Raw genomic sequence first — 26,368 nt, forward strand, 5'->3', positions numbered from 1 at the left:
TTTCTTTTTGAGACAGGGTCTCCCTGTACCCCAGCTGGCCTGGAACTCAGTATGTAGTCCAGGCTGGCCTCGAACTCAGAGATTGGCCTGCCTCTGCCTCCCAAGTGTCAGGATTAAAGGCGTGCCCTACCACTCCCGGTCTGAATATGCTAACTTTCCCAAAGTCATAATGCAGGACTGGAGCCCAAGACCATCTAGACCACTAGACCAGACTGCTTCCTTGGGCTTCAAGTTTCCTGTCTACAACAAAAAGGTAGGGTACAATGAATGACGACAAAGATCTCATCAGCTTGGTGACTCTCCAGAAGTGGGGTGGGAGGGAGAAGGTCAGCCATCAGCTTATTTCCAGATTGCCTGGGTACATCCCCAGAAGGACAGTTGCTGAGAGGCTGGAGAGATGGGGATATGATGGGGTGGGAGGGAAGACAACAAAGGATCTCACAGGAGGAAAGAGACTGTCCCTTACCTTCTCTGAGCCACATTCACTTCAGAAACATTAATTCTCATCTATGCTCAGCCAAGTTTGTTATAAAGCCAGAAATGCATAATCCAGAACCCAAGAAATTGGCAAATATAACAGTGGGGTCATAATGGGGAGGTGTGACTGTCCTAAGAGGATTAGGGGACAGCCCCAAGAAGATTTCAGCTCAACTGAAGTGGAGAGATCTGTGAAGATCTCTTAGCGAGATGAGGTAACCGGAGAGAGACGGGGTGCCTCAGGCAGAGGAAGCAGGGTATGCCAGCCACAGACATGTAGGGGTCTGTGGGAGCTGGACCAGATGGCCAGCAGTACTTCAGGTTGGGAGCCTAAAGTGAAAGGGCCAGTGGGAAGTAGCCAGATTTGTGAAAGTACCTTCTGGTAGGTGAAGAAGTTCAAGATCATAAAGGCAATGGGGAGACATTTGGAGAGAGGGTATGACCATATCTCGTTTGTTTGAGTTTCAGGACCACCACCTGGGTAGTGTGGAACATGAACTAGGATGGAGACACTGATCAGAAACACTAGTAAAAAGCTCCAGGATAATTCACCTGGGAGATGATGGGGGTCTGGACTGGCCAAATGGCTGCAGAAAAAAGAAGTGGATAGACAGGAGTCATCGTGGGAGGGAGGACTTGGGGACAATGAGGGAAAATGACTCTTCTGTTTCTGGTGAGGGCACTGGGCTGGTGAAGGTGCCATGAGTGATTGAATGGGAGTCTGGAGAGTCTGGAGGAGGTGCAGGTATTGGGGATGAGGCCTGGGCATGTTAGGAAAGAAGACAGAGCCAGGTGGAAGTGAACGTGGAGATACTGGGGTAGATATGGTGACTGTGGTAATGGGGACAGCTGAGAGAGTCCAGTAGCATGCAGTGAATTCAAAGGAGGACCCTAGTAGTGTGGAGGAAGGAGAAGCTCTCCATCCAGACCAAGAAAGCATAACCAGAGAGGTGGGAAGGAAACCACAAGAGAAAGGCGAAGAGTAGCAAGTATGGACAATAGCACGAAGGAGGGACGGGACAGCAGTGTCCAGTGCTGCCAAGAGTTTGAGTGATGTAAGCCCTGAAAAATGTGTTGGATTTGGTGACATGTTGGTCACTGGATCCCCTGGTCTGGGCAGCCTCAGAAGGAGGTGTGGGCCTGAGCAGGTCCAAATGAATTGAGAGAAGATGGGGTAGGAGTGGACACAGTGGGACAGGACTGCAAAAGACTTCAAAGAGGAGAGGCTAGGGTGAGCTGGAGAAAGATGGACACAGGAAATCTTTCTCAGCTGAGAGAACCAGAGTGGGAGGAGCCAGGAGAGTAGGAAGCTTAAGATTGGCAGAAAGCAGAGTGAGCAAGAATGAAGTCCCAGGTGGAGGGTTGGTACCGAGCTGCTGGAAGGGCTGAGGAAAAGGAAAGAGGTCAGTAGGAGGGCAGACTGGGCATGGAAGGGAACAGGGCATGAGCACCCAGAGGCTCCGAGAGAGGAGGTGGAGCAGAGTGAAGAGGTGGAATCTGGAAGACCAGATCCCCCCAAAAGGGATCCCATAGGAACACGGGCAAGGATGGGTCTCAAAACCTATACCATCCAGGGCTGGCTTTTCTAAGTTTTTTAGGGTTTGATTAGCCAATGAGGAAGCAGCTTGTGTGGGATGAGGGGACTCCTGCCTCCCCAGAGCATACCCAGGCCCTTTTCCTTCCTTCCTCCAAAACATTCTTCCATTCTTCCTTCTCTCCAGAGTCCCTCTCCCAGCCTGAGCCCTGCCAGTGTCTCCGGCCTGCCCAGCTGCCAGCTGGTTCCCTGATATCCACCTCAGGCCTGGGGAGTATGTGACTTTTTTTCTCCCCAGAACAGGGCCCCAAAACAGGGCTACCCTGTCTTCCCTCAACTGAGAGGACCCTATCTATCAGCTGAGGGGGCCAGTCTATCACCACTCAGCAGAGATTCCTGGAGGGCAGAGGCTATGGCCCCCATCCCACCCAACTGCAGAAAGGGACATCTCAAACCCCAAACCTGAACTGATAATTGTATGAACTTCTGTTAGACTTGACAGGTACTTCCTGACAAGGGGGTGCAGAAGGGTCTGGAAGGTCCCACAATCCTCTGGGGAGGGAGGGTACTTGCTTTCTCCTGCAGGGGTGGGGGGCGGTTAAAGGGAGGGGCACTAAGCAGGCCTCAGAACCAGGCTCTTTCCAAGAATCCTCAGGGGCTGGGAGGAGAGTTTCCCCTGATCCAGCGATTCTAAATATGGCAGAGGGAGCAAGAACACGTGACCCAGGGCCCCACACAGGGCTGCGGCTGGCACTGCAGCATCTCTGGGCCAGAGGTCCATACTGGGACTCAGGGCTGGGATGAGGGCTTAAAGCAACCTCAGTTTCCCCATCTGTAACATGAAGGAGAGAGAGAAAGAACTCGATGGTGGCTAAAGTCCCTTCAGCCTTATGACTCTCTAGCAGGGCAGCGGGAGGGAGAGGCTTAGCTCTCAGCTCAGTTCTACTTTCTTCCAGAATGTCCCTGGAGGGACAGCAGCTGCCAGCACACAGTGCAAACTATGAAAAAAATGCCCCCTCTTGGAGGACCAATTAGAAAATGCATTCCCTTTAGCTGGACAAGTTGTAAAAACTTGATCCCTGGAGTTGTCTCCATTAGAAATGTGTGTTGCTTGCTGTGGGCTGACCCACCCCTGAGCACAGGCTGGGCCTCAGCACCATGCCATGGGAGTCCTCTCAGCTCAGAGCCTGCACCTTGTACATTATGTAAGGCCCAGGGATGGCTCCACACTTCCTTCTGGCTGGAGCTTGAACCAAGATGGGTTCACCAGCTGGGCATAGTGACACATGTCTGTAATCCCAGCACTTGGGAGGCTGAGGCAGGAGGCTCAGTAATTCAAGGCCAGCTTGAAGTACATGAAACAGTGTCTCCAAAAAACAAAGTAGAGAGGGCTAGAGAGATGGCCCAGCAGTTAAGAGTACTGGTTGCTCTTGCAGAGGACCCAAGTTTGATTTCTAGCACCCATATCAGGTAATTTACTTGTAACTCCAGCCCCAGGGGATCCAACACCTTCTGACCTACTAGGCACCCATACTCATGTGCACACACACCCCAACACACACATACACAAAATTTAAAATAAATCTTTGAAAAATATTAGAGGAGCTGGAGAGATGGCTCAGTGGTTAAGAACACTGGCTGCTCTTGCAGAGGACCCAGGTTCAGTTCCCAGCACCCACATGGCAGCTAACAGCCATCTGTAACTCCAGTTCCAGGGGATATGACACTCTTTTCTGACCTCCTCAGACACTGTACAACATGGGTACACCTACCTACATGCAGGCATTATACTCACATACATAAAATAAAAATTTTTTTAAAAAGAGAGAAGCTCAGCATGGTGGTGCATGTCTTTAGTCCCAGCACTCGAGAAGCAGAGTCAGGCAGATCTCTTCAAGGCCAGCCTGGTCTACATAGTGAGTTCCAGGCTAGCTGGGGCTACAGGGAGGCCCTGTCGCAAAAAGAAGAAAAAAAAAAAAAAAAAAAAAAAAAAAAAAGGAAAGGAGACACTATTTACAGGTTGGGCTGAGCCAATAAGATTTTTTCTTTTAATGAGGGGACATGTGTGCAGGATGCACATGTGCACAGGCCAAAGGAAGATGTCGGGTGTCCTCCTCTGTCACTCTCTACCTTAATTCCTTGAAACAGCCTTTTACTGAACCTGGAGCTACCTGGTTCATCTATCTGGTCTCAGCCATCCTATCTCTGCCTGCCCGTCCCCTGTGCCTGCCCCCAGCACTGGGGTCACAGGAACATGAGGCCATGCCTGGCTTTTTACATGGGTGCTGGGAATCCAAACTCAGGTCCTCATGCTTACATAGCAAGCACTCTTCCTGAGTCATCTCAGACCCTCAATGGGATTCTTCTCAGGATAGAATTGAGACCCACAGAGGAAAGAGGTAGAGATACAGAGAGCAGTGGTGCCTCCGTCTCCTGCCATGAAACCTGTGACACTCTCCTTCCTCACCACAGCTCCCCTCCATTTCTTGTGCCAGTCTTTCTTGATCTCATTCCGATGGCCTCATACCCACAGGGCATTGAAAGTGATGTCATTCGGACAAGAAACTAAGTGCTATGGCTTGAGTTGCTGGAGTCCTAAGGGTTCATGCATCCAAAGCCAGGTACTCAGTGTGGCAACATTAAGAGGTGGTGGGACCTTTAAGAGTTGGAGACTAGTGGGAAGTTGTTAGATCACTGGGAGTGTACCTCAGAGGGATTAGCATAGTGCTCCTCACACTCTCACACTCCCATTATTGTGATGTTACCTCCATGAGGCCTTCACTAAACTTGAGTCAATGCTGTTGCCATGCCCCTGAGCCTCCAGAATTGTGAGCTAAATACACTTCTTTTCCTTATAAAACACTTAGCCTTGGGTATGTTGTTATGGTAACAGAAAACAGACTAATAATATAATAAATAGCCTCATCTTTTCCCATCTGGACCAGCCTAAAACCCTCTACTTGTTCTTTTGGCGTCCTTCTGTCATATCAGTCAGACTACCTTCTGGACCAGGTGAAGGAGCTGCACAGGTCAACACAAGCCAGTGACAGAACAAGGGGGAGCAGGAGCTACCTATTTGTCAGGAGCTGGCCAGGCAGCACCACCTTCTCTGATAGCTAGCTGTGTGCCTTCCCAAGCAGCCCAAATTTGAGAAACTCCCACAAGATGGCCAGTGGAAACCTTCCCTTGGTTGCCCTAAGCAGCTCCATGTGTATTTGGTGGCCCAGTTTCACAGGCTCGGTTGGACACAAGATTTCATTTAAACAAAGAGCTCTGCTGATGCTTCAAAAAATGTGAAATCCACTGATTTGTGGGCTCAGGTCCAAGTATGGTTGCAAGGAAAGCCCTACCCAGCAGGCCACCTTATTCCTCAGCCTGATGCCCACCCTGGCATGAGTGACTCCACTGGCAAAGCTCTTCCCCTGACATAAAACACATGGCTCTGCTTACTCTCCTCACTAGCTTTGTTCTGCCTCCCCAACTTTACATGCTGTGTGTACCCCATACCTGGCTAGTTATGTGGGTGCACCTCATGTTTCCTGAGCCTCCCGTTTCCATCTCTATGCTCACCTCTACAGTGGAGTGCCCCCCAACGTATGAAAAGCTCTGTGGCGGTAGTCACTTCCCACAGCCCCAGAGGTCCATCCTTTTACCCTGCATGCCCTGTGCCCAATTCAAATGGATATACCCTCTCATTGGTGTCCCCTCCTCCGCAGCATGCCAGCCCTCCTTGAAACAGGAGGGATCGTGGGGAAATGACACAGTCCAGAGCTACAAAGTACTTATTCATTCATTCATTCATTCATTCATTCACTCATTCATTAACCATTTACTGAACTCTCATTATGAGCCAAACACACAGTCATATAAGGCCCTACCTTCAGGGAGCTTACATTCTTGGTAGAAGAGGAATAATATGTAAAGGTTTGGGGCTGGAGAGGTGGCTCAGCAGTTAAGAGCACTGACTGCTCTTGCAGAGGACCCGGGTTCGATTCCCAGCACCCACATGGCAGCTACGAACCATCCTTAACTCCAGTTCCAAGGGATCCGAAGCCCTCTTCTGACCTCCGCGGCATTGCCCAACACGGGTACATTCACATACATGCAGGCAATACATTCATGCACACAAAATAAAAATAATAAATAAAATATTTTAAAAATTAAGTGAAGGTTCAAATCATCAGAAGATGGTAGAGAAAAATTAAGTGAACAAAAATGACAAGGAACTCCAGTGTTTTAGAGAGTAGTCAGGGAAAGTAAGAGAAAGGGGGCGCCTGAGCAAACTGGACGAGGCAGCAAGCAGCACAGGCATCTGAGCAGAGGGAAGAGCCAGGGCAAAAGGCCTGAGCCAGAGGATACCTGGCATGCCCCAGACCATCAGAAAAGGAGTGGTGTGAGCAAGGAGAGAGCAGGAAGGGAGTAGAAGGGCAGCGGAGGGGGATGTCAAGAGTAGTTGAGGAGATGGTCCTTCACTCCCCGGTGAGATGGGACTATGAGCAGGAGCAGCGCAGGCCAGGGAAGGGAGGGCACACTGGGGGAAAGGGAACATTGCCCCACCTTGGCTCAGAAGCTCATAGCACAATCCTAGCAGGATACTCCTGTGACTCAAGAAGTGAGATGGCAAGATGTGATCAGATGCAGACTGTATTTGGGCACTAAAGATTCCTTAGAAATCCACAATCTTCCCATTTATAGATGGGGAAACTAAGTCCAAGAAAGAGGCCTGTCTACCTGTGCTCATATGTAGAGCAGAGACAGCACTGGGCCTGGGCCTGGATTGCCCAGTCCTGAAGATTACCTTCAGTTCTATTGATTGCTCTTCTGCAATAAGACCAGGCACCTGACCCTCTCGCTCCCACTTCAAAAAGTACCTCATCAGGGGTCAGGATGGATTCTGCCCCTGCCCTTCCTGCTGCATGCATGACACTGTGTTCAAGGATTTCCCAGTTCTCCAGCTACTTGAGCCTGACAGGGGTCAGAATCACCTCTAAGGAGTCTTCTGTGTTCTGAGTCAGCAGACTTGTGCAAAGGGAGAGGGAAGAGCTTAGTCCTGCCACTTGGGTCTTAGGACTCCCAGAGCTGAGAGCGCACCAACAAGCGCTGACAGGGTAGAACAGGAGCTTTGGGGAGGGCAGGGCCCCCTGGGGAGCTCAGGTGCCAAGACTAAGCCTAGCCTGGGAGTTCTGCAGACTCAGACACTGAGGACCCCACCCAGTGGGAGGTTTGTGGGTATGAAGGGGGAGGAGAGTTTCAATGCCTTTGCTACCAACAAGCAAAGCAGCATGCAAACTCACAGGCCGCACCCAGGGCAGCTGAGTGCCCCCAGAGGAGCCCCAAACCCAGGACCAGCCTGACTGGATCCAACGAGCCCTGCAAGCTGGCAAAGACTTGCTGTGTGACGTTGGGCTGGGAGCTCAGCTTCTCTGGGGCTGTTCCATAGTTGAGGTGGTACGAAGGGTCTTTTATTTTATTTTATTTATTTTTTTGGTCTTTTTTTTTTTTTTTTTTTTTTTTGAGACAGGGTTTCCCTGTAGCCCCAGCTGGCCTGGAACTCACTATGTAGACCAGGCTGGCCTTGAACTCACAGAGATCCACCCGCCTCTGCCTCCCAATTTATTATTATTTTTATTTTATGTGTATGAGTGTATTGCCTGCATGTATATGAGTGCATCCATGTTGTGCAATGCCTCGGAGGTCAGAAGAGGGTTTTGGATCCCCTGGAACTAGAGTTAAGGACAGTTTGTAGCTACCATGTGGGTGCTGGGAATTGAACCCAGGTCCTCTACAAGAGCAGTCAGTGCTCTTAACCGCTGAGCCATCTCTCCAGCCCCCTCTCCCCTTTTTTTTCATAGATTTTTTTGTGTATTTCATACAGAACAGCTCAATCTTAAATCATCTTTATACCCCCATTCCCACTGGCACTATCCAATAGCCCCAACTGGAGTACATATACTCAATCATCCTTGTTAAGGCCCACTGGATAGTCAGTGTCCCCAGCTGTTCCCCAGTGCAAGTCCATCCACTAAGTCTAGCCAGCCTATCTAGGGTCCCTTGTTTTAGGAAGATCAGCTCATCTAGCAGCAACCAGTTGCCAACATTTCTTCAGATAAAATTGAGGTCTGCTGTTCATTTTTCCAGTTCTATGCTGGGTTATTGTCTGCCTGAGTTTGCATGGGACTTGGTTGGGAGGGTCTTAAGCTGGAAGCTAGGAGGCCATCTGAAGACACCCCCTTTGTTTCCTCAGCTTCCTGTTAAGGGAGGGTTGCCCACCCTGCAGTTCTAGCAGATCCAGTCCTCTAAAAGGCAAGAATCTGCTTGGTGGCTCTGAGAAGTGTCAGGATTGGGGCCACTGGAGCGGGGAGAACAGGGGCATGAGCAGCACTAGGAACCTAGGTCGACCAGTTCTCTACCCAACTCTGCCACCAGTCAGCCTTCAGTCTTGGTTTACTCACTGGCAGGAGGGAGGAAGGGTCCTTGAGGGGCCTATTTTTCTGTTTAAGCTGGGACTGGTGAGTCCAACTTATAGGATGGGAAGTGAAGCTCTGAAGCCACCAGTTCTCTGGGAAGTCAATGTTCTGGGTCTCCCAGAAGAGGGTCTTTTACATTTCATCTGCATGATGAAGTCTTCTACGGGACTCCCTTCTGCCTCCAGAACTCTCCCATAATTGAATAATAGCATCAAGGAGGAGGCAGGATAGATAAAGCTGAACTTCATCAGCCTCAGGGCTGTGCAGATCAGGGGAAGGAATTACATGTATCTGGTCCTGGTGCCTTCTCTGAGGAGGATAGACTGCTCCTATCACAGCCAGAAGAGACCTGACCTCAGCTTTGCCTTGGCTGAGAGGCCTGAAGCAAGTGAACTGTCCCTGTCTAGGACTCAGTTTCTCCCTCTACCTGATGGGGACAATGGTCCCAGGCCCTGAGGCCTGAAGGCTGGAGGTGGGGGGGTCTCCTGGCGTGACGGCGAGCAATGCTTGGGTTCACCTGGGGACACAGGAGGCTGACACCAGGCGGGGCTCCTCCGGAGAAGAAACAGTTCCTGCAGGAGGCTGCTGCGGACTCCTCCCCAGCGCAGCCCTGGGCCCGAGGCCTGATTTGGGCCATAGGGAACCCCACCCGTTCTAGGGTCACGGCCGCGGGCCCAACGGTCTCGGCCTGGGCGGAGCGCAGTGGAAGGGGCGGGGCCTGTGGTGGGCGTGGCTACTGGCTCGGGGGCGGGGCCTCGTCGCGGCCAGCTATGGGCGGCTGTGGCTCAGGTTCCATCCCCGCAACCTCCCCCTGGCCGGCTTCTTTTTCCGTTTCCAAATTAACAATTGAAAACACGGCGGCCTGAAAGGCGAGCAGCGGGCCAAGCGGAAAGTGTGAAGGTGCCGCCGCGACCCCAAGGCCGGGGGCGGAGAGAGGACGCAACACCCCGACCGCCGCCCGTCGCCCACCCAGGAAGTCCAGGGCGGGGACCGAGCGCTCGGGGCTGCGAGGTACCCGGGCTCCGGAGAGGAGTCCTGGCCTGATGTAGCCCTCTTGGTGCGGCTCTGGCCACGGTCGCTGGACCCAGTGCCCAGGCTCGGGGCCGTGCCAGCCCCGAGAGGACGAAAGGAGGTTGGGGGAGCATGCTAGGACTGGGTTTCCACACTCAGGCTGAGTGCCCGGCAGGGCAGGTGCCAGGCAGCACCTCATAGCAACGTCCTTAAGGGCTCCCAGTGTCGGGGAGCTTCACGTGTGACCTCAAGCAAGTCATTTCAGCTTAGACTCGACTTCCTCATCTGGAAAATGGGGAGGAAAGAAATACTTTCCAAACTTTCCAAAGCTCCATATGAGGAATAGAAACAAGAAGCTGGCTCCCTACAAAACCTCTAGGTAGCAGCTATTATCTGAGTTATTAGCCAACGGTGCTGCTCACCTTCTCTCCTCCTTGGGGCCTCTTTGGAGTCTCCAAGGCCAGGAAGGTCCTGGTAAGGGGCTTGGAGCCTGGCTCCTCCTGCAGAGAGGCTTGGTGCTGGGGCTTGCATTCTTGCATTAACCCTCAAGTCTGCAAGATCATGAAAAGACTCCTTCCTCCCACCCCTGTAGTGCAAGCTCTGTAAAGGCTTCTATCTCCCACACCTAGAACAGGCTTGGTGCAATATAAGTTCCCAATGGACTGAGTGAATGAATAAATGAATGAGCAGGTCCAATCAACCTGGGAAAGCTTCTTGTACAATTGTGGCCTCCCACCTGGCCTTTTCTGTTAAGTGAGCAAGGAGTTAGGGTGAGTCCCTGCCCACTCAGAAACCCAGGGCAAGTGGCATGACAGGAGGGGTGACATGGGGAGACAGAAAAGAGAAGCAGCATAGTCTCAGAAGGTAGAGTTAAGATCACCCCCACGCCCCCTGGCCCCCACTTCCCATTCCTGGCCAGCCTAGGACTTAGCCCCATTCCTACAGCAAGCTTCTTCACTGACCACAAGGAGTCTGGCCCCACCCCACACCCAGTCCATTTGGATTGGAACTGAGCACCCCCCCACCACCAATGACAGACAGTCCCACAGTCCCAACTTACTCCCTACACCCTGTACATATCCACCTTGGTGACTCATAGGCACTCATCTCCTTGGAACCCCTCTTCTGCCCCAAGCATCCCTGCTCTGCTTTGGGGAAAAGTGTTCCTCCAGCCCCTTCTTAGGGTTGTGTGCCTCAGCTAGGCACTCTACTTCACTAATTTCTTCTCTGTCTGGTCTGTGCAGAGGCTGCTCCTTTCTCTGCTCCATTGATACCCATCTTCTAAAGCCGGCCAGTCTGATTTTTCCATATCCCCCAGGCTGGCCAAAGTAGATGGCAGGGGCTTGAACCTTGGTGACTTGGGACTTCTCCAGTCTTGTAAAGCTTGAGGATTCTGAGGACAGCTGTCTTGGGGTTGTTCTGGAGAGGCGTGGGTAGAGGGAAGGCCAATGCAAGTGCACCTCTGACCCTGGCAGGGCGGGGAAAGAGTTCAAATGGAGACCCACATATGGGAAGTCTAAATATTTAAAAGGTTAAATCAAGTTAACAAGCTGAAATAAAATGTATTCTGTTCCCCCTTGGCATGTCTGCCTTCATAATGATCTGGACAACCAAGTTTGAATTTCAATTCTGGGACTCCTTTGAGTCCCCTGCTGGAATTTGGAAGGGAGGGACAGCCAGCCAGCCGCTGCTGCCTAGTGATTCTGGCCCATGGTGTGTCCTGTTCTCTTTCCCCACTGGGCAGGTCTCACTAGGCTCCATCTGCACTCACTACCAAATCATCAGCCCTGGGTCTCCCATACCACTGGCTCTGGCAACCACCATTACCTGGCAGGAGGGCCAAATACAGGCTTCAAGTGTGCAGGGCTGAAATAGGCAGTTGGGACAGGATCCTGGGCCTCTATCTGGAGGCCAGTCCTGCTCTGCTTTGATCTGTTTTAGATATGTACCATGCTTCTCTGTTGGGTTTTCTTTAGAGAACCAGATTTACTGCTTCCTACAGGCTGAAAGGCTCTAATCTAGCCCCTCCCTCACTGAAGCCAGGGGAAGCTGAGGTTACAGGACTAGGTGACCACAGCCATGCAAGAAGCAGGCACAAACTCAGGGCACAAGCCCAGCATTCCTGCCTCGCAGCTAGGTCTCAGCCTCCAAGAGTCACCCAAGACCTGGGAGTACCTTTCTGATGGACAAGACCCAAGGCTTCCCATAGGACAGGCTAATCAGCAAGTGGTAATACCCTGTCCTCATGGGCCATGAGCAACCTTGCTGCTGGGACCTTGATATTCATAGCTGGACCATCAGCTCTGATCATCCAGCTTAGGGATGGACTGAAGAGCCAGACCAAGCTCCAGAGAAGGAAAGGGAGTCCTGGTATAAATAACAGTGGGGGGCCGGGATGTTTGGGCCTGTCTCCCAGGCGACGACTGTGTTTACTGCCCAGCGAGGGGGGGCAACCCACACATTTGCCTCCCTGACTTGTAGCCAAATTTCTCCAGGAAGGGGTGGCCCAGGATTATCCCCAAACACTCCAACTCTGTACCCCAACCAGTGAATCATCTGCCCCCACGTAAGCCTTAACTCCCTGTCATTGCTGGCCTCCTCTAGTTCCAAATGCTGTGGACTGCACCTCTATCCCCCTCCCAAGTACTTCAGCATTTCCCCCAAGTCTAGTTCTGCCTGAGGAGTAGGAGGGTGGGGAGCATGAGAAGGCAGGGAAGGCCCCAAGCAGAGAGCTGGGTGTGTGCCAGCATCTGAGCTGGGGCCACTGGGCACAGGGCAGGGACAAACCTCTCCCACGGCCCTGGCCAAGACACCGAGAAGGCTGCGGCCCCCAGATTAGAAGAGCGCAAATCCCTCTCCCTAGCCTACAGCCCATCCCATGCCTGTCATGTGAGAGCATTAGATGGCCAAGCCCATCATGGGGAGGGCTGGCAGGTGCCCTCATGGTCATGCACTGGCAGCCAGACAGACCAAGGAGGGCAAGTGGGACGGTCCTTTCCCCAAGGGGCAGCAGCTGCACCAGGCCTGGGCCGGGAACAGAGTTGATGAGCTGAGTTGCAGCCAGGCCAGTCCAACCTAACACACACACACACACACACACACACACACACACACACACACACAGAGCCCTGCCCAGCTGCCTATGGATCTTGCCTGGGGTAATGACTAATTTGCACTCAGAGTACAGACTCAAAACTGGGTTTGTGTCTGTCAGGACACACTTGGACACCTGGGCTAAGTCTCTCTGTGCAAGTCAATCCTCCAATCTTTAGAATTTTATTTTTTATGTGTGCATGCATGTGTAGGGATGTGTATGAAGTCAACCTCAGGTGTCATTCCTGAGGAGACATATACTTTGTTTTTTGAGACAGGATCTCTTTCATTGGAACCTGTGGCTCACTTATTAGACTAGGCCTGCTGGCCAGCTAGTCCCAGAGATCTGCATGTGCAGCACTGAGGTTACAAATGTGCCACCACACTCAGCTTTTTACATGGGTCTTCATACTTGTATAGCAAGCATTTTACCAACTGAGCTATCATCCCAGCCACACACACACACACACACACACACATATTTTGACAATGCTGGGGATCAAACATAGGACCCTGTGCATGCTAGGTAAATGCCCTGCCTTTGCACTACATCCCCAGCTCCACTCCTTTCTCATCCTCAGTATGAAATGGTGTAATAACATCTCCTCCAATAAATACTGCTATGAGAATTTCTGTCACAAAAGTTCAGGAAGATTCGTTCAGGATTGGTTGCCCATATGGTAATCAAAGCTCACAACGGGCCAGGTGTGCTGTAGAAGCGCTTTGTGGACCAGCAAGTAAGAGAGGTGACCTCCTTCCCAGCACAAAGTTAAGGCTTAAGAGGTTATGGAAGCTACACAAGACCACCCAGAAGGAACTCTGCCAGCTTTGGGAAAGCTCTGTAGGAAGGCTTTTGTGCTGGTATTTATCACTGCTGGGAATCGCTTAGACTCAGTTCTGGTCACGCTCTACTGCTGACCTGAGTTTGGTCTTTGTCCAGTTTAGAGCTTCAGTTTCTTCATCAGTAGAATGGGAGAGGAGGAGATTGGTGAGATCAGTGATTTCCAAGCCCTGCTGAGTTGTAAGAGGGAGGAGAGATAGGAGCTGGACCCTGTCCCTTTTTCCAGAGTATGCCAGCATGGTCTCAGCCAATCTCCACATGTTCCCATGGGGCTCTTCTAGACCACTGTTCTGGGGATACCCACAGACCCTAATCCCAAAGTCCTTGGTCCTTTCCAACCAGCCTCGGGATCTGCCTCCATCCTCCCAGCTTCTAAGCTACCCACCCTCCACCCATACTTTTGCCCAGGCCGGGGTTTGCATATACGCCTGGAGCTTTCCCTACAGGCAAAGTTCCCAGGGCTCCAGGCCAGGTGGGGCAGCCAGGCCCTGGGCAGGGTTAGTGGGCAACTGTAGAGGGGTGCTCAGGGTTATGGGACCTGGGGATGAGCAGAGGAAGAGGAGGCCAAGCCGGAAGGCATCCTGGGGTCCCTGCCAGAGTCCTTCCTCCACTAAGGCCCTGGGCAGTCCCAGAAAGGACAGGAATGTGCCTGTCACTCCCACACTCAGTCTCTTCCATCCCCTTCTCCAGGAGGCTGCTGCTCCCCAGCCAGCACTGTCCCCACCAAGCCTGATGCAGCTGAGTCTCAACTTCTTCTCTAGATACATTCTGAGCTTCCTTTTTTCTGATGTTTTGCTGCCTTATGCAAAAGCCACAATGGACCTCACTGCTGAGTCCTTGTCTGGACTAAGGACTTAGCCCAAGTCCTGTGCTCCTCTTGGCCTGCCTCGTGCTTATTCTCACTTGCCTTTCCTATCTTCATGTAAGCCTCCTCCTCCTCCAGGAAGCCTTCCCTGCCAGGCTCAGTTTGGGGCTATGCTTGGCCACTCTGCGCTGGGCTCTCAGAAGATCTACAGTGCCCTGGGATGGTAGGTAACACTTATCACCAAGCCTGGAGGCCCGTGTCCCCTGAGGATCAGGGAAGGGTCAGTCCTACTGCTCAGTCCCCAGCCAGAGTCTAGCTTAGGGCCCACCCCCAGGGACTACCAGTGAAGCCTTCTGAATAAGAACAGGGGAGCAAAAGGGAAGCAATGAGTCCCTTGTAGAGTGGGATGGGGTCTTGAACTTGACAGCCGAAGTGCTGCTCAGGGCAGCCTCCCTGAGGAGCAGGTGTGGTGAGGGTGAGGGAGGTTCACGAGGTCACGGTCTCCAAAGCTGGACTTCAGGGTTCAGGTACCAACACCCAGGCAGGAGACTTAATCAGAATCTTTGGGCCTCAGCCTCCTCATCTGAAAAACAGGCCCACTAGCAAGACCCACATCGTAGAGCTGGTAAGAAGACCGAGTGACAGAAGGCCTGGCAAGTTCTCAGAGCAGCGTCTGACTGGCCTTTGGTGAGTACTCAATAAACACTCGCTATTATTATCTTTATTGTTACTAAGAGCTAGAGCAAGGGGAGGTGGAGACTCAGAGAGGGAGGTGACTGCTGGATGCCACCCAGCAGGGACGTGTCTCTTGTCTTTCCGCTGCAAGCCTGGCCTGCTGCAGCCCTGCACATGACCTCCACCTGGACACAGCACAGGGTCCCTGCACACTTGGGCCCTCTGAACACTCACTGGCTGGACTGAGCCCAGAGAAGTCCCATCCTCCAGACACTCACTTGCCCCTTCCAGCCACTTACTCTTGATATGGCAAGGGCTGGTGCTTAACTTGCAAGTTGTCCTATTCTAGAAATGGGCACAATGGCATGCCTGCCTCAGAGGGCTCTTGAGGGGGGATTTATGAAGTACTATGTGGAAACCATTTAGCACAATTCCCGATACAGATCAGGTGAAGATCTTGTTACTAAAAACAAGCTCTGACTCCCAGTGAGTGTGTTATTTTCCCAGCATTCCCAGGACCTCAGCCTGGTACATCTCTGAACTACTGTCCAGGGCTCCTAGGAAAGGGATTGCCAGCCTGGCTAACCTGCTTTTACAGGGCCATCCAATCCTCTACAGCTCTTTCTCAGGGCTCAAACTAGAGCAGGAAAGGGAGAGATGAGGAATCCAAGGCTGGAGGGAAGTGGAAGCCTGTGATGGGAGATAAAATGGTAAAATCACCACACTAGCCAGGTATGTGGCACACACCTTTAATCTCAGCACTCAGGAAGTAGAGGCCTGTAGAGCTCTGTGAGATTAAGGCCAGCCGGGTCTACATAGCAAGTTCCAGACTAGCTTGGGCTACAGGGAGACCCTGTCTCAGAAAACGAAAAATAAAAAATAAAAACACCACACTGCCGTGTTCTTTAGAGCACTTCATAATTTACCAAAACTTGAATCCAGAGGCAGCCTTGCGAGGTGGGCAAGAAGAGACTGGAATTCTATGGGGAAGGAAACTGGCACCTTGGTGAGGCTTGGTAGTCACAGTGGAAGCAGATGCAGGAGTCAGTCCTAACCTGGTGACTCCTGGTGCAGAGCTTCTGATTCTGAATGGCCAGGCCTCCTACCCCAGATGGGAAACAGCTCCCGGGCAGTGCTGTTCTGGAGGGCAGTGTGAGGTTCCTCTGTCCCCGAGTCCTTCCCACTGTCCAGGCTCTTCCAACTCTTCTGGCCCCATACCTCAGGAGGGAGGAGCCAGGATGGGGCTTTGGTCAAATTTCCAAAAACACTTGGTCAACTTTTTATTTTGCCAAGTAAGGACATTTAAAAAAAAAATTCCCAGCCCACCACTTCATGAAAGAAAGGACACAATGTCAGGCTAAAAGACCGACTTTTTTAAGTGAACTGAATTTAGCTTTATGAAAAAGTCACTACCTTGTCTGTATTTTCCTCAGTTTTGCCTTTAGGCCACTGAAAACCATCCTGAGGTTTGCTGACACATCTGAGAATGGTCTGCAGCTTTGAGGGCCTCAGTACACATGGATTCAAGTCTTGGCTCTGCCACACACAAGCTGTGTGACTTGCTGTGCCTCAATTTCCTGTCTGCAGAATGGGAACAATAGCAGTGCCAGTCACAGAACAGGGACTGAAAAAACCAGACGGCCTTGGGTTTACAGAGCACTTGCTTAGGAAGAATCCAAGATTCCCGCCCCTTCCCACCCCACCCCCCCACCCTGCCTAAAGTTCCCAGCTGCCCACAAGATGAGGCCAACCTGCATAGCTCAGTCACCAAGGCCTGGTCTCAATGGTTCTGACACCACAGCTCTGTAGATCCTGTGGCAAAGGGACCAGCCTCAACCCCCCATTCTCCACTACCACTGTTCCTGCCTACCCCTCCAGCCCTGTGCTTAAGATAAAGACAGAGCTTTGAGCATTCAGAGAACCAAAGGATCTTTTCTCCAGCTGGTAAAACCCTTCTTCCTTACAACCTGGCCTCAAGGCCACTTCATTCTCCCACTCACGGATATTCACTCATTCCCACCCGTGGGCCATGCACAGTGTTCACTCTTACCCGGGTCTCACTGCCTAAATGAAAAACCAAGAACACATGGGGTCAGAGAGCTGAGCTCTGGGGACATGGCAGGGTCTTCAGTGAAGCCTGAAGTGGGGTGGGCAGGGAGTATTTCCAAGCAGAATTGATGTTCCAAACTGGGCTTTGAAGGGTGAATCGGAGTTAGCAAGATACAGCACTGGGCAAGAGAAGGGAGGAAGTTGCAGGTTTAAGGAAAAATACAGCCCTGAACAGCACATTTTGGAGCACTGTGGGTCATTTCCAAGAGGAGGCACAAGGAATGTCTCTGGGAAGAGCTTCTGGACTTGGCACTGGAAGTGTGGAAGGCACTGCTGGGTAGACGCAGGAAGGAGGACAGGTGGAGGGACAGGCCGAGATGCTCTGGTGTCTGCAGGTGCTATGTGAGAGCTCAGTGGTGAAACCTTGAAGGGGAGGCTGTCCTCAAAAGGGTTTCCCCTGATGCCACAAGAGTCTGGAGTCCAAGCATGAAACTTCTGGGAGAAGGACCCAAGATGAAGGCCCAGCATTCAAGGGCAGGAAGAAGAGGCAGGGGGCCTTAAAGATTCAGAGGGAAGAGCTGGGAGGCAGTTGAGAAACACTGTAGAAAGGGTGGGTACTAGAGGAAGGCCCCAGGGGAGGCTCAGTGGCACAATGTTAGTCTAGTGGTGTAAGGTCCTGGGTTCAATCTCCAGTGTCATGATAAGAAGGACCTTGGAAAGGTGGCACATTGGCCAGGTAAACACACGGCTCCCAGAAGTCTTGTTCTGGGTTCAAATGCTGCTTCTACCCCTTGTCAGCCATGTTGATCATGGATAAGTTATTTAACTTCTTTATGCCTTAATAACCTCCGTGTGTGTGTCTATGTGTCTGTCGTGTGTCTGTGTGTCTGTGTGTCTGTGTACCTGTGTTTTAAGCTTAAAAGTCCCAGGTGGGAGCTAAGAATTTAGCTTGGTGGTAGAGTGCTTGACTAACATGCACAAGGCCCTCCCTGGGTTAGATCTCTAGTACCACTCCAAAAATAGTCCCAGGTATGGTAATCTTAGCACTTGGGAAGATCTGGAGTTCAGCATCAATCTACACTAGATAGGGAGACCCTGTCTCAGAACACACACACACACACACACACACACACACACACACACACACACCCCTTCCAGAAATGAAAGAAAGCTGCCAGAAGGAGTTGCTGACACACTCACCAGCCTTCTCCAATCCCCAGGCAGGTCGTGCCTCCCTCCTCCTTCCCCTGGAACAAGACTCACCCTTCCTTCCCTATTCTGCCTTTTCCCCCAAGTGGCTCCCAAGCACAGGCTGGCAAGAGAGATAAGTAAATGTGTTCAGGGGCTGCTCCTGTCCCCAGGGGCATGTGGCACACACCAGGACTACTCTCATCTGGTGAACTACATCCTCAAACATCAAGTCCCTACTCCTGACTCAGTTTCCCCATTTGTGCAATGAGGCCATGGACCTGTCTGAGCTTTGAGGCCTCGGGAGCTCATCTCTAACTCTCCCAAGCAAGGATGGACAAGGCAGAGAAATCCTACCCCAGGGGAGGAATCTCCCCGTGCTCCCGCTCCACATTGCACCCCAGGGGGCTGTCCCTCCTGCAGAGGGTGGCAGTCAGGCCCTGATGGGCCAGAGCAGGGGCACCTGATTGTGCTGACAAAGATATTCCTTCTGGCCCTCCTCTCCCTACCCCGCCCCTCCCAGGGGATAGCCTAGCCCAGCAAAAAATAAATCCAAAGACAGTGACCTGGACAGCCTGAGGCTCCAGGGAGGGGCTGCGGAGAAGAAAGGACGGCGAAGATACAGCCAAGACCCCTTCCCACATCCCAAATCCAGTGGGTACTGAGCTCAGGCTCTCTCCTAAGTTGGGCTCAAAGGAAGCAGGCATCTACCCTCTGTCATCCATGCTGGGAGACCCTTTCCTTTGCTGGATAGGGACAATTAGAGTAAATCTTGTCCTCCAGGTTTTGAAAAGAGTAACCTGGAGCATTTCCCTCCACCTCCTGGCTTTTAGGCAGTCCTTCCTGCTGTCTGATCTTCATCCCTTTGGTTTGAGTGGGAGCCAAGCCCTATTGTCTCCATCAAGCTTGCTCCTGTCCTACCAATCTGAACTCGGTGTCTATGGAGTTCGAAGATGTCCTTCCAGCCTTTAGACCACAGACCCCACTTCACCCATTCTTCCCCAGTTCTCCAGGTGGGAGGGAAGAGGGAAGAACACTGCTCTAGCTCACTTTGGCTGCCTCCCTCAGGCGCTGCCCACGGATTCCCAGCCCAATTAGTCTGCCGCCTGGGGCTGCCCTCCTGTCTCAGATCCTGCCCTAAGGACAGAGTTGCCCAGTCCACCTGGAGTTCTGGGGGGCTCCATTGGGCCCCAGAGGCCTAACACCTTTTCCTCAGCCCTGTGGAATTAGCAACCTCCTGAGTACCCCTCTAAGTGTTCCCCTGTCCTCTGATGGGCCCCAGCAGAAGATGCTAGAAAATGAACCTCCCCCATCCTAGGTACTGAGTCAGCACCTCTCACCCATTTTGTACGCAGCCCTGAGTAAGCGGTCCACTTTCCTCTTAGGTCCATTTGGTGGAAGAGGACACCGAGGCTGGAGATGAGAGTGGGTAAGGATGGGCTGGCTACTTCAGAGTGCTGTGCAGAGGACATCAGCTAGCTGTGGGTTATGTGTGTGTTTGTGCCCACATGATGCCCAGACCTCAACTACACAATGGTATTCTGATGTATACCTCTCCCCAGGCACCAACTCTCGCACCCATATACCCATATAGAGCTAAATCCCAAGCCTCAGGAAGCAGGGAGGCCAGTGCTCCTGCAGCCTCCCCCAACCCCGCCCCCGTAGCCTCCCCTCTGCCTGCTCCCCCAGGCAAGGCTCCCTCAGTGTAGTGCTCGGCCTGACATCATTTGTGACACAGAGGAAGAAAAAAATTCATGCGCAGCCCAAGGACCCAGGTTAGTAATGCCAGTCACCAGCTGTGTGACATCCCCTGCCCAGGGTGAAGTGAGGTTGACAGCATCCCCTGCCACAGGGGCTGAGGCAAAATGAGAACATGCTAGGAAGAGGCTTGGAGGGAGGAGCGCTGGCTCCCACCTGTGATCCCAACTACTCGGGAGCTGAGACAGGAGGAACACTTGAGCCCAGGAGTTTAAGCCTAGCCTGGCTATACAGCAAGATCCATCCTAAGAAAAAAAAAAATCAGATGCTCAGATGGGCCTGGTTGATGCTCCACAGAAGGCCACACAGTCTCAGGCTCCCCTGCGAACACACCAGTGACAGAGGCAACACTGTCCCTACTGTCTCCTCAGCACCCACCCTTCCCTATGAGCCCAGGGCCCCTGTCAGACCAGCCCCCCAGAGGCGCGGAACCGTGTCAGTAAGAATGTCATACTCACAAGGATGCCATGGCTAACTCCCATGCCGGGTGCAGCGTTGGCTGCTCTCCCTCCTCAGCTCTGACCACCCCACTGTTCAGAAGGAAAACAAAGCTTGAAAGACCAAGCAACTAGCATGGCTGCTGGGGGCAACACCAGAAAGGAGCCCCATGGATCAGGGCAAGCCCAGGCTTGGGTCCCTGTGGGACTGACTCTGAGGAAATGAAACATCCCTCCAGTTCCCTCCAGCTCCTCAGTCTTCACACTGGGGTTGCCCAGGTCTGGTATTCAGAGTGCCTCGCTGGGACCCCAGACACAAGATGACTGGTCTTCCCAAAAACCCATGTGGAAGCAGAGGAGGGTGGGGAAGGATAGAATCAGGTAAGGGAAGTTCCTCACAGGGCTCCCTAAGGACAGGCCCCAGAGCCTCCTCCCCCTGCTCCCAGGCGCTTCAGAGAGCCTTAAATTAATAATCCTCTCAAAGTGCTGCCACCATCCCCAAATAATAGCCTCCTGAGTACTTCTGGCTCAATATTGTATGGCTATGGACTTCTTCAGCAGTGGGACTTGCAGACAGACATCCAGCAGGACTTCCTCAATGGAAAGAAGGAATGTGCTACTGAGCTGGAGTTGGGTAGGCAGACAGTGAAAAGTCTGACCTGACCCTGAGGGAGAACTCAGGAAGGGGAAAACAGGGAAGAGGAAGCCATTTAAGAATAGGATGATCTAGCCGGGCATGGTGGCACATGCCTTTAGTCCCAGCACTTAGGAGGCAGACGCAGCCAGCCTGGTCTACATATTGAGTTCCAGGCCAGCTGGGGCTACAGGGAGACCCTGTCTCAAAAATACCAAAAAGGAAAGAAAGAAATAGAGAGAGAGGGAGGGAGGGAGGGAGAAGGAGAGAGAGAGAGAGAGAGAGAGAGAGAGAGAGAGAGAGAGAGAGGAAAGAAAGAAAGAAAGAAAGAAAGAAAGAAAGAAAGAAAGAAAGAAAGAAAGAAAGAAAGAAAGGAAAGAATAGGATGGTCTCCACTCTCACCCTCCTTACAAAGGTCATGGGACTGTGACTGAAAACCAGCAGCACAAAAATACCATGGTTCACACGCCAAGACTTTCCAGGTCACAGAGTAAAGTTGTTAGAGCATCATCAAGCATCTGAAGCATTGTCTGGATGCAGGTCTAGGAGGCCAGGTGTGACCTGGGAGGTGAATGTGCCCCTTTCTTTTAAAAAAAAAAGTTTTTATTTATTATTTTTATTTTATGTGTGAGTGTACTGCCTGCATGTATATAAGTACACTCATGTCATGTAGTGCCCGAGGAGGGTGTCGGATCACCTGGAATTGGAGTTAGGATGGTTGTTAACCACTGTGTTGGGTGCTAAGACCCAAACCTAGATCTTCTGCAAGAGCAGCCTGTGCTTTTAATCACTGAGCCATCTCTCCAGCACTGAGTGTGTCCCTTTCTGTGCCTGGATATGCCCAGACACACATTGTGGGGTTGGGTGAAGATACTCATAGGGCCCTGAGGGAGAAGCCCAAATCAGTAACTGTCTAGGAAACCAGTCCCCCTGCATCATGGGTCCCAGGTTGCCTTCCTCATAGACCCATAAGGGGAGTCTACAGCCCTGGGGAGGGAAAGGCAGAAACTCCAAGGCGTTAGCTCTGCTCTGTCCTGGCCCAGACACAGCAGTATAAAGACTGAGGAGGTCGGGGGGGGCTGCGACCTCTGTTCCTTTATCTCAGGTGGATGCCGTGTGTACATCTGTGACACCTGTAGTAGACATGCTTGTCAGTGCAGCATGCAGCAGGGCTATGCACACACAATGAAAGCTTGACTGTGTGGGGGACAGTGGAGCAGTTTCCATTCAATTCCAGAAAATCTTCTTGCTGCCGATGGCTATGAGTATGCTGGGTGCTGGGGACACAGTGCTGCGTGGAGGGGTCTAGGGCTGGAGTCTGGAGGAACGGCAGTCAGAGGATGACGGCTCCAGGCTGAGGCTCTCCCATGTGAACTAAGTGGCCTTTCCTGGGTTTCAGTTTCCTCATCTGCCAAGAGGGGAGGATGATAGGGGCCACCTCACCAGGCTGTGGAAGGATGTGATAAGTGGCTTCCATGCTTAGCACTGTGCCTATCAATCAACCTCGCCCAGCACACAGTCAAAAATCTCAGTTCAAACTCCAAGGGCCACAGCAGGTGGCTGTAGAGAGAAGCAGGAGCAGTTCTGGACAGGGAGTTCACAGTCAGGGACTGGCCCTCTGCATCTGTTATCAATTTACCACATGACTTTGGTCTCCAGAGCCTTAGTTTTCTCAGAAGCAGAATGGGGTAGTGAGATTGTGAGAGCTGAACTGATAGGGACTTCTAAGGGCTCTGGGCACACTGTGCTGGGATAATTTCCAGCCCACGCCATGTTCTGTTTCATAGGTTCAGAGTGGGTAGGTCGGAGGGATCCTGGGTTAGGAGTGTGCAGGCCCAGGAGCTGCGGCCACCTCCTCCCCTTCCCATTCCCTCAGCTCCTGACCCCAGGGACAAGGCTGAGGGAGGATGTTTACAGAGCATAAACCTTCACATAGAGAAGTTTACTGGGCTCTGGGGGCTGGGAGCTAGCAGTAAGCATGTGACAGTGGCTGGGGGAAGCATGGTGGGTGAGGGGGCCTGGCTCAGCCCCTTCCAGGCCTCGGGTGCCAGCCTTTGAGGGAATGCTATGAGGAGTAAATCAGCCCCCAGGGACTCAGGAAACAAGAAGGCTGTAACGGGGGGGACTTCATAAAGCAGAGAGCAGGGCCTGGGAGGGTGGGAGGGCAGGGAGAGGACAAAATGGCAGAACTAAGGGTCCAGAGACAGGAAGTGCTCAGAGGGTCCCTGCAACCCCTCATTCTCATCTTAAGAAGACAAGATGGGCAGTTCTCACTTCCCAGAGTCATAGCTGAGGGTAAGGGAAGCTGACTTCTCCACCCCTAGGCACCAGGAATAAAGAAGCAGGTGCTGGGGTGCCTCTGTAAGGGAGAGTCTCAGCCCTCTCCCTCCCAGGTCCTCTCTCCTAGGTTCTTCTCTGGGGATCCCACCCACCTCAGCCTGGGTCTCTGAGAACAGGGTCCTAGGTGACACCATGCACAGGACCCCCGTATATACTTGGTGAGGGAAAAGGGGTTATCTAGAGGTGCAACTGTAGGGAGCACTTCTTGGCCAAGAGGGTTCAAGACCCTTCAGGGGGTGGCTGAGTAACTCCACATCAGGAACTCCTGGAGAACAGGAGAGGTTATTTCCCCAGCCCCAATACTAACAACCAACCACTCCTGCTCAGGTAGCCCCTAGCAGCTCCCCCAGCTCTTCTAGCTCTTACCCACCCATAACCTCACCCAGGAAGAAGGCCCAAAAGGTGAGATTTCTGCCCACTCTGACGGCCTACGTATCTTAAGCTCAGAGACTCAGCAGCTAACACAATGTCACATAGCACTCAAGATGTAGGGATTCCTGGCTCCTCAAGCCTCCTTGACCTCAAATATCAATGACTGTTTCCCTGATCTCTCTAAATGTCCAGATACTTTCACATCATGTTTCCACAGCCAGAGCTCCAAGAAAAATGCCTCTGCCCTGAGCTCCTGGGGACAAGTGGTCAGGACACAAATGCCCCTAGCCAGGGCATTCCTGGCATCCAGAAAGGGCCGGATGTGGGGCAAAGGTGTTGTCAGATTTAGCTCCTGGGGAGGAAGGGGAGGCCCCTCCAGAAGAGTCACAGCAGTGGGTGGTTGAGGTTAGGTGAATACTGCATCTCTAGTGACTACCCTGGGGGCCAAGAGGCCAGGTCTGCAGGTTGAGCCCTGTTCAGAGACAATTGACTTTCCCAGGCCCAGCTATGCCTTGGAAAAATCACCTGAGAGGAGCCTATAGAGGGCACATCTGTGCCCTGTGAGTGTCTCAGGCCTTTTGGCACGAGGGTCCTGCTCTGCAACTCTTCTATATATATAAGAGATATTATAGGGGCTGGAGGGATGGCTTAGGGGTTAATGCACTGACTGGTCTTGCAGAGGACCTGGGTTCGATTCCCAGCACCCACGTGGTGGCTACAAAGCATCCTAACTCCAGTTCCAGGGGAATCCGAAGCCCTCTTCTGACCTCCACGGCAAATAATAAATAAAACATTTTTAAAAAGATATTATATATTACACATAATACATAAAATTATATATATATATATATATAAACTTCAGAAGGTGCTGGGGGCGGAACCCAGGGTTCTACCAGTAAGCCACACCTGTAGTCTTCAGTCACTCTCAATGTGTACCTGCATCTCCAGTCCACCAGCACTGAACTTCAGTGAAGCTCTGTATCTGACGGATGTTCAGCCCAGGCCTTCCAGGGGGCTGCTCCTGATCACTGACCTGGATCCAAAGTGTGACCTTATATCCTAACAACCTCAACACTCTGAGGGGTCTCTGCACAAAGTCACAGCTGCCACCTCCAGACACTTAATGACCCAGAGAGTTCCCTTCCTCTAACTCCCTGAGCCATCTTCCCCTTTCCCAGAGATTCCAAAGGCCAGGGTCCAATGGGGCAGATGCCAATGGGACAGGCAGGAGGACAGGCCGAAATACAGGTAGGAAAGCCAGGTATTACAGTGGCCAGGTAGGTGGACAGCTGGATAGACAGATGGACAACAGGCATCCAGATAATTGGATAAGCCCACCAAGGATGGAAGCAGACTAGTAGAAAGACTGCCGGACAGCTGGAGAGATGAATAGACAGGCAGGTGGAAACTCAGTCTGGCAGAAGAACAGACAGACTGTCAGACCATCAGGTGGACAAAGTGGGGTATCCAGGAGACCCTAGACAAAGACGCCAAGACTGGTGGTGGTAAGGGATTAACAGTAGTGCACTGTCTTCGTGGCACTCCTGAGCATCCCAGCACCAGGCCCAACCCTTTAACTGATATTGCTGGTCCTCTAATGTTCTGGCTGGGCTAGGCCTTCCCCCAAGGCTGAGCTCTGAGCTGCCAAAATTCACTCTTTACATCCAAGAGGGGTCAGTGTTTTGAAAGTTGTAGGAGCCTGGTGAGGGGAGGAGGGGCCAGCAGCGCAATCTTTCTAAACATACCCCTCTCCTCTTTCTTTTTCCCCATGCCCAGAGCCAGGCCTGGTACAGTTGGCCAGCAAGGCAAGCGAGCTGAGCCCAGCAGGCAGGGCAGGGCAGGGTAGGGCAGGCAGGACAGCCGCTGCCACTGGCGCTGCTAAGTTAAGGGTGTAGATCAAGACGAACTGAGACACAGAGAAAGTCTGAAACAGCACACAGGCCTGTCAGAGCCACGGGGACCCCAGCCACCTACCATCAGAGGTCAACCCTGAGCTGGGGAGTGGCTAGCTCTGGAGAGGGGCATCTCCAAGGGGACCAGGTGGGAGCCCATCACAGCCCCAGAACCTGGGAGGAGGTGGCAGAAAATTCTGAGAGCCAAGATCTTCCGTGTCTGGGACACAGGGAGACAGGGGTGGAGAAAAGAAAAGGAGGGCCCCACTTTGGTGGCTCTGGACTTGGAGGAGGGAAAGAAGCTGGATGCCGGGACTAGCAGGGACAGTAGAGCGGGCTGGCAAGCAGGCTGGAAGTGTGGAGAGAAGGCAGAAGAGGTCAGAATCGAGAGCAGCAGGGGTCAGGGCTGGGAAATCAAGGATTAGGATCAGGCTGGGGGATAGGAAAGGGGTCTCGGGCCCGAGAGGGCGGGCTGGGGGTCGGGCGAGGGGCAGGGAGGCAGGAGGTGGAGTGAGCTCGGGGAGACGGTCCCCAGAGAGCCCGGCTCACACTGGGACAGCGCAGGGGCACGCGAAGGGGCGCGGGGTCGCCAACTCACATGAAGACGTGGTAGATGAAGGCCCAGCCGCGGGGCCGCTCCAGCACGTTGTAGACCCAGTTCTGCAGGCGGCGGTAGCGCTTGTGCACAGCGGAGGAGCGCTGGCCGCAGGCGGAGCCCGAGCCCGGCCCAGGGAGGGGCGCGCCCGGAGGCAGGGGGCTGCCCAGGAGCCCCAGGCGGCGCGGAGAGCCGCCCCC

At 52.6% G+C, this 26,368-nt stretch overlaps 1 protein-coding gene across 1 annotated transcript in view; it reads right to left on the reverse strand.

Moving 5' to 3' along the window:
* Nucleotides 1-26,362, reverse strand: part of Kcnq4 (potassium voltage-gated channel subfamily Q member 4) — a 58,320-nt gene extending 31,958 nt beyond the window's left edge. Inside the window, exon 1 of the mRNA XM_017798755.2 lies at nt 26,172-26,362. The gene's annotated coding sequence lies outside the window, so the exon portion shown is untranslated. The remainder of the gene's footprint in view (nt 1-26,171) is intronic.
* Nucleotides 26,363-26,368: the final 6 nt, after the last annotated feature.

Source organism: Nannospalax galili, unplaced genomic scaffold, assembly GCF_000622305.1.
Source record: "Nannospalax galili isolate Female #2095 unplaced genomic scaffold, S.galili_v1.0 scaffold577, whole genome shotgun sequence".
Classification (NCBI taxonomy): domain Eukaryota; kingdom Metazoa; phylum Chordata; class Mammalia; order Rodentia; family Spalacidae; genus Nannospalax; species Nannospalax galili.